The following is a 16,061-nucleotide window of genomic DNA, read 5'->3' as shown; positions in this document are numbered from 1 at the left end:
TTCTCCAGCAATTTTACATTTGAGAGTAAGATCATCAGGAGTGCGGATCTAAAGGTGTTAACTCTCAGTCTAACCCTAAGGTGGTCAATTTTCCACACTTCTCCCGTAGTGCTTCTGATGGCCTCCCATATGTCTCCCGTGATCCACTCTGTAGTTTGCAGCAGACAGGCCCTGCTTAAGTAGGTTTTAACCGCTGAGAAATTCACCAATCTGATCCGCTAATTTGAAAGGCCAGTTTGTGTTTTTTACTTCGACTTGAGTTTCCTCATTATAGATACAACGATGTGGGTTGGGGATTTCACTGCTGTAAGGAGGTGAAGTGCCGCTATAACCTCGTGTGCGACCTTCGGGGGAAAAAATGACAGGGATAGTTCCAAACCCAAATTTTTGCAATTTTTTCAAAAATGGGAGGTGGATAAAGAGCATGTTTGTCTGCTTAATGGAAGAACCTTCAGTGTCCATAAAATGGGAGTGATATTGGAAAAAAAGTAAACATGGGTTATGAAATTACTGCAAGCTTGGATATATTAAAAGCAAATTGTGTCTGCCAAGCCTGATTGAGCTCACTGACGATGTTAGTGCAATAGCTGTTTCACATGTGGGTTTTCAAGATGCATTTGATAATATGCTGCATAATAGACTTGTTAAAAAGTAAACCCTGGTATTAAAGGAATAAAAACTTTGCTAAAACAAAACCCACAGGAAGAAGAGAACGGTTGTGATCATTTTGTTTTATTAATTCCTGGAGAAATGTGCCTTTTAACATCCATCGGAGTTCAAGAAAAGGGTAAAATTTCAACTGCAAAGAGAAGCTGAGTTCAAGAACTTTCTAACCTTGCCCCTCCTTCTGTCTCTTCTTCATGCACCTGAACAGCAAGATGAGAATATGAGACCGCTCATCCTAGTTCCCATTGGCAAGGATTGCAGCAAGCTGTCAGAGGTGCTTGTAGGCTTTGAGAACTTCCCGGCAATAAAGGTGCAGACGTGTCTGTCATCTATATAAATTTATCTCAACTGCAACAATTAACATAAAATAAAACACCATGAATCAGCGCTAAATAATTTCAAAGCTACAGACTGAATGCTGCAAAGGTTAACAAGGTACAAGCATATATTTCAAGTCCAAACTGCACTGTGTGAATCGGTGTCTCATACATTCTGCTCATCATTCTGTCTGCTGCAACTGCACTGGTCCAGCTTACAAAGAATGACCCTTTGAAATATTAAATTATGCTTTGACGACTTATTTAAATTCAAATGTAAATTTTAGAATTAGACATACAGCATGGTAACAAGCCATTTCGGTTCTTGAGCCCTGGCTGCTCAATTACACCCAATTGACCTACAACCCCCGGTATGTTTTGAAGAGTGGGAGGATACCGGAGCACCCAGCAGAAATCCACACAGACACGGGAGTGGGGGGGGGGGGTGGAATGTATAAACTCCTAAGAGACAGTGCAGGATTTGAACCCCAGTCCGGATCACTGGCGACATAACAGCGTTGCGCTAATCGTCTCGCTAAGCATGCCACCCCGTTTTTTTTTCAGAAAAGCTGAAAAGATACGATTACATTTTGTAAAGGGTCACTCACTGGATAATATCCAGCCTCTGATGTGTTTCTACAGCCAGAGTAATTAATTGTGGTTCTGGACAGTTTTTAGACAGTCTCTAGGACATTGGTGGTGGAGACCGTGATGAGTGATGGTTGACAATTTATGGTGTTAGTAATTGCCATTAACTATCAAATGGAATTACCTTAACTTATTATCCTTTGACTGCTCGGTAAAATGAAGCATCTGAGAAAGGAAAGAAAAGGAAAAGGAATCAGAGAGCAGATGTGACAAATTATAATGAAATAAATGGTTGTCTAAAACCAAAGTAAATAGGTCCTAAACTTTAAAGGGAGGCAGATGTCGGGTCTTGGGACAACTGGAAGTGAAGAGTGCTCATTGGATAGTGTTTAAGAAGAACCAGCATAGACACAATGGATAATTGGCTTTATTCTGTGGTGTTTAATCAGATGATTCTATTAATTTTAATCGATAAATCTAATATAAAGTTTATAAAGTTCTTGTACGAAAGTTAATCCAAGCCTTAACACAGATGCAATAATACAATGGTTCAATTACATTAGATATATACTGTCTCTGGATTCAGCAGATCCATTGCGGTGTGTGCAGATACATGAAATCAGGGAATTTAAACTGCATTTCAGACCCTTGGAATGAGCTCTTGACTGCTGTTCATCTATGTTATTGCACTTTGGCTCTCATCGCAGCTTCTCTTGACAGACAAGAACTCTCCAGTTCTCACCTTCCCAGGAAGTCTCTGCATTCAGTGATTCATCCTTCACACTTTCCACCAGCTTCAACAAGATCAGGCATATATTCTACTTCCCTGTCCTTTCATACGTTCAAAGGGATCACATACCTTTCAACCCCCACCAAGCACTATCCATCTTCCTCATTTTCAGACACCACAAGATTTACAACACCTATTTTTTTTTCCGTTCACGCTCTTCTTGTATCCTTGCATTATATAACAATTCATTTGCACTTCTTCCAATCTGATGGCTTAGAAATGCAAAACTATGTCAGTACATAGGGTTGAGTATGAGACTCTGGTTGTGTGGTGCAAGAACAACAATGTTGTTCTCAAAGTCAGCGAGGCCAAGAAGCTTATTGCAGACATTAGGAAAGAGAGCCTGAGGGATCATGTACCTGTTTTCATTGATGGGACTGTGATGGAGAAGAATGATACGCTTCAGTTTCTGAGAGTCATGAGTACCAATCCGAATGCCAGGTCATCGAGGCCACTGGGAAGAAGAACGCCAATACTATGCTTTCTAAGAAGTCTGAGGAGATGTGGCATGTTACCAAATATGCTGCTGAACCTCTACATGTACAGTGTGGAAAATATAATGATTGATTGCATCATGGCCTGGTTTGGAAACTCAAATGCCCAGGAACATGGAAGACTGCAGAAGATAGCACACTGAATCAATTCTATCATAGGCACTGAATTCATGTCCAGTGAAGATGTCAATGTCTCAAGAAGGCAGCCAGCATCATAAAAGACTCCCATCAACCTCGCCACGATCTTTTCTCACTGCTATCTTTAGGTGGAAGGTTAAGAAGCTTGAAGTCCAGCACCTCTAGTTTCAAGAAGAGTTTGTCAAGCTTGTAAACCTTCTGTATTTTTAATCCTAGGTTGAAACTATTCTAGGACCACAAAAGATCTGTCTACACTACTCAAACATTGCACTAACTGCATCTCTGAATATTTAACTAGCCTTTAATATTTATGACTTTTTTCTCCATCAGCATATTGTATTAATTTAATTTATATTATTGTCGTGGCTGTATCTCATATAACTGTGAAGGTGAAGTAATTAAGAATCTCTGTACACTTGTCTTCTCTTTGGCTTGGCTTCGCGGATGAAGATTTATGGAGGGGGTAAAAAGTCCACGTCAGCTGCAGGCTCGTTTGTGGCTCACAAGTCCGATGCGGGACAGGCAGACACGATTGCAGCGGTTGCAAGGGAAAATTGGTTGGTTGGGGTTGGGTGTTGGGTTTTTCCTCCTTTGCCTTTTGTCAGTGAGGTGGGCTCTGCGGTCTTCTTCAAAGGAGGTTGCTGCCCGCCAAACTGTGAGGCGCCAAGATGCACGGTTTGAGGCGTTATCAGCCCACTGGCGGTGGTCAATGTGGCAGGCACCAAGAGATTTCTTTAGGCAGTCCTTGTACCTTTTCTTTGGTGCACCTCTGTCACGGTGGCCAGTGGAGAGCTCGCCATATAACAGGATCTTGGGAAGGCGATGGTCCTCCATTCTGGAGACGTGACCCATCCAGCGCAGCTGGATCTTCAGCAGCGTGGACTCGATGCTGTCGACCTCTGCCATCTCGAGTACTTCAACGTTAGGGTACTTCAACATCTCGAGTACTTCAACACTTGTATGTTGTACTGATATATATGACTATAAACTTTCATCTCATTTAACATCCAGCATTCAGTACACACAATATGATCTTCTCTACCAAATGCAAACTCTGTGATCAGTTTGCAGAGCACCTGCGTAGACAAGTTCCCTGTTGCCTTTCACTTTAATTCTCGATCCCACTCTCACTCAGTCTCATCCATCTGCGTCCTGCTGCTCCAATGAGGCCCAATGCAAACTTGAAGAATCTGGGATCAATAGTGAATTCTTAAATTTTAGGTATCACATACTCCTTCACCCCGACTGATCTCTGCTGACCAAATTAACATGCTAGCCTACTTGCATTTGGTCAATATCCTCAGCCTTTCCTATCCACACATCTGTCCAAAAGGTTTTTGCCCACATCTGCAATTTTATCATCAACTCATTCCAGATCAGAACCTCCTTCTTAGTGAGAAAGTTTCCCCTTGGGACCTCATACATTTGTCCCCTGTCATCTTAAACCCATGCCTCTAGTTCTAGAATTGTCTACCTTGGGGAAAAGGACTGTGAGAATTTTGGGCAGCTGATGTAGCACAGCACCTTTACAGCGCCAGTGGTCGAGATTGCACTGGGGTTTGATCCCACACTGCTTGTAGGGAGTTTGTATGTTCTCCCCGTGTCTGCTTGGGTTTTATCCAGAGGATCCAGCTTCCTCCCATCATTCAAAAACCTACCGGGGGTATAGGTTAATGGGATGTCAATTGGACATGAACACTTGTGAGCCAAAATGACTGGTAAGCGTGCTCTATGTTTAAATTTTAAAAATAAAAATTAAAAATTAAATTCACTTTCGTCATTCTTGTCATTATTTTATAAAGGGCTGTAAAGTCAACCCTCAGTTTCCTGCCCTCTCTGGAATAAATAATCAGCCTATCTAACTTGTCGCCATAACTCATCCTCCAAGAGGTCTCTGAAAGATCCTGGTGAATCTCCTCTGAAAACCTGTCTAAATTATTGATGTCCTAATGGTTTGGTGACCAGAACTGCATACAGTATTCCAAGTGTGGTCTCTCCCAAGTTGTGTACAATTGCACTATGAAGTCCCAATATCTGTCTTCAATACCCTACCCAATAAAGACAAGCATGCCATATAATTCATCACCACCTTGTCCACCTTAGTCAATCCTTTTGGGGAACTATGCACCTGCACTGTTTGGTCTATCTGTTTTATAACACTCTCCTTAGCCCTGCCATTGTAAGTCCTGCTTTCTTTTGACTTTCCAAATGGCAATAAATTCCCAAAAGATCTAGATCCTATTATGAACTTGGATATCCTTTCTCATTGTCCAGTGAATCAGCAGCTTTGATGTGACTGACAATTTACTTACATGTTAACTGCACTGCCATTATGAATATTAATGACAACCAACCATGGACAAATCCCAATGGCACAAACTTTTGTTACAGGCTACCAATTCTTAATGATCAGAAATGACCATTTCGGTCAGTTATCCATCTGTGATTTTGGCTCAGTTTTTCCCTCTCCATTAGTAGTACTGACCAGCTGCACATTTCCAACAGCCTACAGTCTGTCCATCAAATGAATGCAGTTGACTGAGATCTTCTTATAAACTTGGACATGCTTTTTTCACTGTCCTCGAAACCACCTATTTTTGTGTCATCCACAAATTTGCTCACCATGCCAAGTACGTTCTCATCCAAATCATACATAAAGATGAAAAACAAGTCAATTCAAGTTTATTGTCATCTGATTGTACAAGTACAACCCAACAAAACAGCATTCTCCGTTCCTTGGTGCAAAATCATGCAAATGCACAACCAGACATAACAATCGTGCAGGACAAGTATTGTACCGCTAAAAATAAATAAATAAATATTGCTTTGTGCAAATGAGAGTCCCAAATGTATAGTGTGAACAGTTCCTTTGGTCGCTCAGCATTCTCACTGCCCATGAAGCTGTTCCTCAGCTGGTGGTGCTGGCTCTGATGCTCCTGTATCTCTTCCCCGACAGGAGCAGCTGAAAGATGCTGTGTGCAGGGTGGAAGGGGTCCTCTTTGATTTTGAGGACCCTCTTCAGCCAACAATCATAGTAGATCATGTCGATGAGGTGAGTAAGACACCAATGATCCTTTCTGCCACTCCTGTGGTCCTGTGGATCAACCACCGATCCATTTCTCTGCACCAACTGTACCACCCTGTGATGCTGCCAGCCAGGACACTCCCGATAGAGTTCCCATAGAAGGTTGACATAATGGTGGCCGGTAGCCTTGTCCACTTCAGTCTTCTCAGGAAGTGCAGTCACTTTCTGACAAATGAGGACATGTTGCATGTCCACGATAGGTCACTAGGTAAGTGAACTCCAAGAAACTTGGCGCTCTCCACTCTTTCAGTTACAGGTTTGATGATGTGTAGTGGAGGGGGAATATTCATGGTCCTCCTGAAGTCCACAATCATCTCCTTCGTCTTGTGCACATTGAGACTCAGTTTTTGTTCTCGCACCATTTCATGAGATTTTCCCCCTCTTCTCTATAATGCTGATGAGACCAGCTACAGTTGTGTCAGCTGTTAACTTGATGACACTATTGGAGCTAGATCTGTAAATGCAGTCATGGGTCAGTTGCGTGAAGAGGAGTGGACTGAGCCCAAGGCCCTCATCATGATGGTTTGCAATATTCTGCTACTGATCCAGAAAGACTTTCCATTACAGAGATCCAGGATCCAATTATAGAGATGTCTGGAGATGTGGGCAGAGCGCTGTAGTGCGGGTGGGCTCTGGACTTCCTGATCCTCCTGTGGTTCCCTGACCTTGGGGCGTGGCTGATTCGACTCTGGTTGAGGGGTGGCTGGAGCCACTTCCTGAGACATCTCACCTGAGCCCCTTGGTATTCCCCAGGGAACCCTGGGTAGGTGAGGTTATCGATCCTCAGTTCTGGTGGGTGCCAGTTCCCTGATCGAGACAGTGTCCTTCCTGCCATCCAGGTATGCCACATAAGTGTAAGTAGGGCTGATGCTCTTTCTCGACCAGGGGGACAGTTTTGATCCTCCTCACTTGCTTGTCCTAGTGCTGTAAGCCAAGCTGGGAGGGTGGTCCCTGACATAGACTTTCTCTCGAAAGAAAATATCAGCAGATGAAGAGTTACATTAGGTACAGTGCAGAATAGCAACCTAATGGAGTGGAGCACCATGGGTAGGACATCCTGCCAGTATGAGTCTGGAAGTCCTTTGGTCTGCAGGGCCAATTTTACGGCCTTCCAAACCATTGAGTTCTCTTTCTCAATCTGTCTCTTCCCCCGGGGGTTGTAGCTAGTCGCCCTGCTGGATGCAATTCCCCTCAACAGCAGGAACTGACATAGCTCCTTGCTCATAAATGATGAGCCCCGGTCACTATGGATATAGCCAGGATACCCGAATAAGGTAAAAATGGAGTTTAGGGCCTTAATGATGGACAGGTGGACATGTCTGTGCAGGGAATGGCGAATGGGAAATGAGAGTACACGTGAGAAAGTACACGTTCCTGTTCATGGAGGGGATGGGTCTTTTGAAATCGAAGGGCCAGGATCCCTTTATCAGGTGCACTTTTCTGGGATGGTAGAAGTGTGGCTTGCACTCAGTGCAGACAATTGAGTAGGGTAAATTCACAAAATGAGCCATTCGAGTGATACCTGGGTGGCAGAACTCATTGCGCAGTGACTGCAACTGGCCTGGCCAGCTTCCTCTGGACAGGGCATCTGGAGGCTCATTGAAGGCATAATATGAGAAGAAGGCCAGAAACCTCCTCAAAGCTTTCAGGGTCCTCGAGATTGGGAGTTCTAAAAGGGGATGCATTCTGTTGGGGTCAGGACCAATGATGCCATTCTCCACTACATAGCCTAAGATGGCTAGGCATTTAGCCCTGAACACTCACTTTCTGGTGTTGTAAGTGAGATTCCGGGCCTCAGCTGCATGAAGAAATTCTGGAGTTGGCATCATGGTCTTCCAGAGAGTGGCCATAAATGGTAATGTTGTCAAGGTAGGAGAAGGTGGCCTTCAACTGAAATTCGTCCACCTTCAATCCATTTGTCTCTGGAAGATTGAGACCTCATTTGTGATACCAAACGGAACCCACCGGAACTGATACCAGTCATTGACGGCCCTCAGAACAGATTGGCAACTGGTGGTAAGCAGCTTTAAGGTCGATGGTCCAATAAACCTTATACTGCGCAATTTCGTTCACCATGTCTGAAATATGGGGGAGGGGTATGTGTCCAGGAGTGTAAAATGGTTAATAGTTTGGCTATAGTCAATTAGTAGCCTTGACTTTTCCCCCTTAACAACACGACCTGCACTCTCTCTGTGGGCTGGTATTGTGCTTGATAATGTTCTCATCAAGCAGTCATTGTGTCTCAGCCTTGATGAATGCCCAGTCCTCTGTGCTGTAGAGCCTGCTTTTTGTAGCAGTTGGTCTGCAATCAGTGCTCAGATTCAGGAACAAAAGAAATGCATCTATATTCAGTGAGGAGAGACAGCAAATGGCATCAGAGTTTTTGGACCTTCCATTCCGAGCTGTAATGGGAGGGAGCGGACCAGAATAGGGTCACATTTTTAAAGTGACAAAAGATGTCAAGACCCAACAAAACCAAGGCCCATAAATTCTCAAGTACATACATTTTGAACTTTACAGAATTTCCCCTTCTGTAAAGATAAATGAACCATATAATTTACAGACTGCATATGGGATGCTAAAAAAATACGATAATTAGAGGATAACACTTTAAGATTAAGTTTTTGGACTGTCTCTGCATCTATGAAGCTCTTGTTCAAGCCAGAGTCAATTAAACACTTCAGTTTATGTCTGTTAACCTCCATCTTCATTGTGGAATTGTTTTTTCAGTTGGTGTGGTATCTCCTGGTCCAACACCATCGATGCAAGAACTCCAGAGATGCAGCTGTTCCCCTCGCTGGAGCTGCTCCCCCCTTTCAGGTTCTCAGGCAGGCAAGATAGTTGGGACCACGAGGCACAGCAAGATGGCTCCCATCCTCCTCCTTCTTCTTTTGTAGATGATGCCAATTTTGAAAACTGGCAAAATGGCAGATACCACATCTAATGAAGATGGCACCAGTTTTGAAATGTGGCAAGATGGCCATTGGGGTTTCCCACATCGCTGCTCTTGCCATGTGACCCCACAAAAAGGCATAAAACAATGGCACCGGGAGGCTGGAAGTTTGGGTTTCGGGCTTGCCTCAGTCAGCCCATCAGGGGTCACGTACACGTTAGACCTGTCAGCGATCCCCCTCGCCCTGTAGACATTCACCCAGTGCCCCTTCTTACCACAACCAGAGCAGATGGAGTCTTTTGCAGGTCATCGAGTTCTTGGGTACTGCTCCCAACTGTAGAAGAAGCACCACTTAGGGCCGGAGGCCGCTGCCAAAAGGGCTGATCCAGCGTGTGGGGTTGCTCAAGGGACCAAATCATCCTGAAGGGTGCTGCCGCTGCCTTCCAAGTTATTAGCTCCCAGTTAGGCTACCTCCAGTGACTTAGCCAGCCGTATGTTGTCAGACGGTGCCGCACTGCCTTACTCAAGCAACCGCTACCTTATGTACTTGGACTTCATGCCACCGAGAAGAGCATCCCGGATCTGCTCTTGTTCCCATTCTCGGGCTGTGCCATCCTCGTGCCAACTGTTCCTCGCGAGTGCTCATAGGATGAGGACAACATCTTCAATGGACTCCCAGGCTACTGCTTCCATTGCGAGAGCTGATGCCTTGCCAGGATGACATTCTGGGGCCTCATATACTAAGCCTTCAGCTTTTCGACAGCCGACTCATAAGTTGTACAGTCCCTGATTATAGGGAATTCTTTAGGTCTGACACAAGAGGAGCGCCGACCTCTTGAGCTCATTCATTTAGTAGACCATTGGTGTGGTCATCAGGTACATTTAGAAGTATTTCATCCAGTACGCAAATTCTTCTGGACCCTCTGGGGACAGATGGTCAATTAGGAGCATCGCGGCCTTCAAGAGAGCTTCCATCCTATTCTTACTGAATAAAATTGCAGCATGACTGAGAGCATAACAAGACCAGACAGAGTACCACACGTTTTATTCAGTAAGAATAGGATAGAAACTCTCTTGACTGAACTGGAGTTTTTTGGCGGGGATCCAGGGTTTATATCAGGATATGTGGGGGGTGGAGTTGAGGGAGGAGCCAGTCCTTAGAACATCACACCAGTAGTGAATTCCCAGTTCACTACAGTACATGGAGTCCCAGAGAGGACAACTTCTCCACCACCGTCTGGGGAATGATCACATTAAACACTGAGCTGAAGTCAATGAGAAGCAGCCTTGCATATGAGGCGTCGGTCTCCAGATGGGCCAGGAAGGAGTGAATCACAAGGCTATCACTTCATGTGTGGAATGTTTACTTCTCTGTTCAAACTGAAATGGATCCAGCGGATCAGGCATTAATCCCTGTTGCATACCACTAGTCACAGGCCTCCAATGTGAAAAACATCCCTGCACAGTCTGACTCCTACCACAAAGCAAATTTTGAATCCAATGAGCTATTTCACCCTGAATCCAATGTGAACTAACTTTCCCGACCAGCCTACCATACAGGACATCAACAGTTTCCATATTCCTGAATATAATGACATCCTCCATTCCCTCTTTTACTTATTGAGGCTCATTTTGATGTAAATAATCAAGTCCTTCTTGATGACAGAACATTTGATTAATTTAAGTTTACCATTATGTTGACGTAATATCCTAAACATTTTCTCAAGAACGTTAAGGATCTTTACATCTTTTGTTGTTGCAATTAGAATATAATCTTGATTGCAAATTGGATCCCCTTCAATATATTTTCTAAGTATTGCAGAGTAATTTTGGAATCAATTTAGCTCTTACTTAACATCATGAGTGCAACCCTCTTTGGCTACTAACTTTTAAGAAGCCCCGGCTTCATCTTCTCTAAACTGGGTATAGACTTTTTTGTGCCAATGTTAATCACCTCAGCACAATGCTTTTACATTACCAGCTACCCAGGTTCAAATCAGACTCTATCTGTAAGGAGTTTGTATGTTTTCACCCTGTCTGCATGAGATTCCTCTGGGTGCTCCAGTTTCCTCCCATATTCCAATGACAGACAGAGTTCCTAGGTTAGTTGGTCACATGGGTGCATTTGGGCACATGGACTCTTAGCCAGAAGAGCCTGTTACTGTGTTTGTATCTCAAAATTTAAAAATAATATATGCCAATTTTTTTGATGCATGATCTCTGAAATTTACAATATCCCTGGACTGACATGCATTTTTTTGTCTTTTCCAATTCAACAGATTTGAGTCATGGCTTTTATTTACACTCAACTCTGCATGCAGGACCACACCTTAACTTGCTGTACAGGAATTGATCTTGGAGTTACCCTACTGACATCGAATGAGTCTTTACTAAGAGGATAGGACATGTTAATGGAAGCTCAATCTGCATCTCTCATGAAATGGTACATTTTTATTGTATTTATATTTAATATAGAAGGAGAGTTTTACAAAAAAGAATTATCATTTAAATACAGACACATTGTACAGTGCATCCCCAAAGTCACTTCAAACATTCTGGTGTATTTTTGTTGAATGACAACATTGTCTGACTGGTTTAATGCAACCTAGATTGTATACCTAAAATGGATGAGGGGGGGGGGTGGGGGGGTGGCTTGGGAGGAGGGAGTGGGGGGGAGAAAAAGTCACTGTATATGTGTGAAAAAGAAAAAGTGTATATCATGGCTAATGTGATTTATGGTGTGAAAAATAAAAATTAAAAAAAAACATTCAAATGAGAACTCGAATTCGATATGAATCTCAAATATAATGCATTTTTTTTCAGTAACAAATTCTTGATGAATTCTTTCCTTAGCTAATGTCCTGTCTAAAGTTATGAAACATTAGCAAACCAAAGATTAATATCTTTCTTGTGGTAACAATTGTTAACACAGAGTGTACCCAGATTTATCACCACTAAGGCAATAACTTGTTCATTTTTAATGACATTTCATGATAACTTAATATTAAGCAACAGAAATAGTTCTAATTCTTATTTCACTGCAGGTCTGTGAATTGAACTGAACAATTTTACGGAGAGCACAGAAGAATGTAGCTGTGGAAATTCAAGAGATAATATGTTGTAACTAATGCATTTTCACTTTATTATTTAAGGTAACACTTCAAGCCTCCAAGTGCACAATCCACACTCCAGTGAATAAACTGGTGACCCATCTACCATACTTACTCAGGTGGTTGGTAAAGATTCCATTACACAACCAAACATATCACCACTTAAAGCAGATTATTCATTTTAATCTCATTGTCCATATACATTTCCTTTATTCTGGGACCTTGTGCTAAGCAAGACAGCATGTGTTTGCCTACATAATGAGTGTTGTAATCATTTCTTGTATTTGGATTGCTTAGATGCACAATATAGATGGTACCTTTCATTTTTCTTATCAGTTTTATGGTGTGGAGTTGAACTTTGATGCACTGGACTGAGATAGACCTATTACAATCTCGCATTGTAAATTGATTTTACATAGTGCAGACTTCCAACCAAGGTCTGAACTGAATTTGAAAGCAGAATTGAACGGCCAGCATCCCCTTATTCTCACTGAGCCAACAAGGCAGGATATGATCGTGCTTCATGTCACCACAAACCATACCCACTAAAATACCTGGAATCCACCAGGATTGGTAGATGCCAGATAAATGAATTTTCTTGTTGCCTGAGTCTCACTCAGAATTCCTAACTAATACACCTGCATTAAGAATAATAAATTTAAAAGACAATACTGTATTTATACCAAACAAACTTCACATGCATGAATATATACACCTTAAAATAATTTTAGTTTATTTTCAGTCATATTCTTTAAAAACATTTAAAAGTCACTGCATTTGCAGTTCCTCTCCCCCATGGAGCCACTCAAAAGCTGAACAATAACACTATAGATAATTAACCCTCTCCCTTAAGTTTTCAGCTACAGCCTTTCTCATATCCTTAATAATATACTAATAAAGATAAAGACTCTGATTAAGCAGGCATTAGGAGACATTTTAAGAGAGTCACCCCAATGGTGGGTGGCATCAACTAACTCATCATTTTATTCAAACACAACTTTATTCAAACAGCTACTACAAGCAAACACGACCAAGGCACTTTGCCAACAGAATATTTGCTCGCATCTTCACCAAAGATTTAAGTGTTACTTCAGAGAACATTTACTTTTACAATTTTAAACTATATCATGAAGTCCCAACTTTTAAAAAAAATATATATATTTTATACATTTTAAACCACATTCAATTCAATTTTATTTATACATTTTAAACCACATTCAATTCAAAAATTATTTCAAAAAAATATACATGTGCCGTACAACCCCACTCCCTACCCCACCCCCCCATCCCAACCTTCCACATCCCCTTCCCAGCATCTAAAGAGAAAAAAAATAGGTTAAGAGAAAGAATAAGAAAAACCTGAGGGTGCTAATGGAATAAAATATTTACACCATAAACTCCATATTGGAGGTTACCAAGAAGTGAGGTCTTTAGAGAGTCTATTAAACATACAACACACATTTTGTAAATATGGGTGCCATATTCTCCAAAACATATGATTATTTATCTCACAGACTAAAGGCAATCTTCTCTAATGGCATGCAACTACAAAGTTCCACATGCCATCTTTCCATGCTTAAATCTATTTCTGACTTCCATGATATTGCTATATATTTCCTAGAAATTGCTAAAGCAATTAACACAAATTCAATATGATACATATTTATTTTTAGTTTTGTCTTATAACCTTAATATTACTCAATAAAAATTACATCAGATCCTGTGGGAATTTGACCCCTGTAATTCGTTCCAAAAAAATTACCTAATGCTAACAAAAAATGTCTAACTTTAAAGCATTGCCAAGTTGAATGCAAAAAAGTTTCAATCTCAGATCCACATCTAAAGCATAAATCTGATATAGCAGGATTTAATCTATTTAATTTTTGTGCAGTCAAATATAATTGATATAAAAATTATACAGGACTGTTGGATCTAAAACTATTTTAATCTTATACAGGTATTCTAAAAATGATTGAATTTTCTTCCAAAAAGATTGTATACATAACCAAACAGCATGAAAAAAAGTTCCAACCGTATCACCACATTTAAAACACAAATCTGATTCATGAAAACCATATTTATTAAATTTTTCAGGTGTCAAATATAACTGATGTAAAAAATTGTAATTAATCATTGCATAATGTACACAATCTAGTTACACTATCATTACAGATATCTAACCAATCATCTTCAGAAAAAATAAAACCAATATCCACTTCCCATTTAATTTTAGATCTATCCCAACACTTTTTATCCATACCATCCTGTAATATTTAATACATACATGAAATATAACCCTTCTCTGGTACCTTCATAGGAAAAGTCTCAAATTTAGTCATTTTAGGTAAAATCATACCTCTACCAAACATACATTTTACCAAAGATCGAATTTGATAATAAAGAAATAAAGAGTTCTTATCAATACCAAAACCTTCCCTCATCTGATTAAAATATAAAAACTTACCTTCTTTAAAACAATCTCCCAAATTTTTCACACTTTTAAATCTCCAATGGAATAAACTTTGATTATATATTGAAAAAGAAATAAGTTGATTATTATACAACGGAGTCAAAGCCGATAATTTACCCCTAGAGCCTGTCATTTTATTTTTCTTTATCCATAACTTCATTAAATGTTTTAGTATAGGCACATTATATTGTTGTGACAAATTTATATTCCATCTAAACAAAAATTGATGTATTTCAAATTCGGAAATACTTGCCATCTCAATTTTAGCCTAACTAGGAGGCCATACCAAATCCATCAATGAACTAATACATTTAAGTTGGGCTGCTTCATAATAATTTTGAAAATGTGGTAAACATAGTCCCCCTAACTCATATTTCCAAGTTAATTTATTCAAAGCTACTCTCGAAAATTTACCCCTCCATAAAAACTTCCTAACCATTTTATTCAAATCTCAAAAAAAAAATTATCAAGTAAATACGGAATAGATTGAAACAAATATTGCATATGCAGAAAGATATTAATCTTACTTGTATTTATCCTACCCATTAAATTAATATGTAAATCTTTCCATTTAATCAAATCAGTTTTATTTTTTTCATTAACAGAGCATAATTTAATTTATATAAAGATTGATAATTAACATTCAAAATTATACCCAGATATTCAATTCAATCAGTTCATTTCAGATTAATAATATTCTTATAAACTGAATAATCTCCTTCAATTACCAGTAATATTTCACTTTTTTCCCAATTACCTTTATATCCAGAAAGACATCCATATTGTATTAAACATTCCTTCAGATGCAAAAGTAACTGAGCTGGGTTTATTAAATACACCAATTCGTCATTAGCAAATAAATTAATTTTATACTCCTCATCTAAAACTTTCATACCTTGTGTCTGTGTATTTTGTCTTATCAACTGTGCTAAAGCTTCAATCACTAACACAAACAAAGCTGGTGATAAAGGACGACCTTGACGAGTTGATCGAGTTAACTTAAAAGATTCTGAAATCAAACCATTCGTCAATACTCTGGTTACCGGTTTAGTATATAGAGCCCTAATCCAACCAATATAAGAAGGACCAAACTTAAATTTCTCCAAAACTTTAAACAAACATTTCCATTCAACTCTATCAAATACTTTTTCTGCATCTAAGGATATCACAATCTGAAGATTGTGATATCTATTAATCAAACTATTAATCAAACTAATCACACACAGAATGTTATCTGAAGCATATCTATTCTTTATAAAACCTGTTTGATCAATATGAATCAACTTAGGTAAATATTTAGCCAATCTATTCGCTAATATTTTAGCTATTATTTTATAACTACATTTAACAACAAAATTGGTCTATATGAAGATACTTTCAAAGGATTTTTATCTTTTTTTAGGAATTACTGTAATTAAAGCACTAGAACAAGACTCAGGTAATTCATAATGTTCTCCAACTTGACGTAATAGATCCCCAAACACTAGATAAATCATCATAAAAAAATTAT

The 16,061-nt window shown here is 40.0% G+C and overlaps 1 long non-coding RNA gene across 5 annotated transcripts in view; it reads left to right on the top strand.

The window, feature by feature from the left end:
- Positions 1 to 16,061, top strand: part of LOC138752803 (uncharacterized) — a 125,838-nt gene that overhangs the window by 93,905 nt on the left and 15,872 nt on the right. For all 5 annotated transcript variants that reach the window (XR_011350952.1, XR_011350948.1, XR_011350950.1 and 2 more), the window contains one exon: positions 11,251 to 11,414. This is a non-coding gene — a long non-coding RNA (uncharacterized lncRNA). The remainder of the gene's footprint in view (positions 1 to 11,250; positions 11,415 to 16,061) is intronic.

Source organism: Narcine bancroftii, chromosome 2 (genome assembly GCF_036971445.1).
Source record: "Narcine bancroftii isolate sNarBan1 chromosome 2, sNarBan1.hap1, whole genome shotgun sequence".
Classification (NCBI taxonomy): domain Eukaryota; kingdom Metazoa; phylum Chordata; class Chondrichthyes; order Torpediniformes; family Narcinidae; genus Narcine; species Narcine bancroftii.
The sequence above is the reverse complement of the archived record's forward strand: the minus strand, read 5'-3'. Positions and strand labels throughout refer to the sequence as shown.